Consider the following 707-nt stretch of genomic DNA (forward strand, 5'->3'; position numbering starts at 1 on the left):
GTTGAGGAAGGAAGGGAGAGGACGGAAGACAGAGGTGAGTGGAGAATGGTTGTATATGGATGATGTTGTGACTGCATGAGGAGGAATGGGCGGGGGGGTGGGGGGTGGGGTAGTATGTGTGAGTAAATTTTGACGCAGCCCGAAGGGATTTCTCCCCGTCCTCTCCTTATATGCAAAGGGGGACGGAGAGGGGGGGTCGCCGATTAAATGAAGCGGCCTTGCTGTGGATGTACTGTGTCTTGCGACACTGCTTCTGACCCAGGGCGGTGGGCAGGGTGCAGGGATGACCCGTCATCCAGGAGGTGCTCAGATGAGAGGAAGGGTGGGAGGGGTGTGGAGTGTATTTAGGGATGAAATGGGTGGGAGTGTTTTTATGCCTTTCCCTTTTTGGCTACCTCCCTTGGAAGGGGGAAAAAGCCTTGGTATATGTATGTATGTATGTATATATATATACATATATGTGTGTAAATATATACATATATATATATATGTATATATATATATATATATGTATATATATATATATATATATATATATATATAGCCAAAAAGGAAAAGGCATAAAAACATTCCCACCCATTCCATCCCTGAAAACACTCTACACCCCTCCACCCTCCCTCTTATCTTAGCACCTCCTGGATGACGTGTCATCCCTGCACCTTGCCCACTGCCCTGGGTCAGAAGCAGTGTCGCAAGACAGCACATCC

Source organism: Oratosquilla oratoria, chromosome 3, assembly GCF_046742065.1.
Source record: "Oratosquilla oratoria isolate Oo_2021 chromosome 3, ASM4674206v1, whole genome shotgun sequence".
In the NCBI taxonomy this organism is placed as follows: domain Eukaryota; kingdom Metazoa; phylum Arthropoda; class Malacostraca; order Stomatopoda; family Squillidae; genus Oratosquilla; species Oratosquilla oratoria.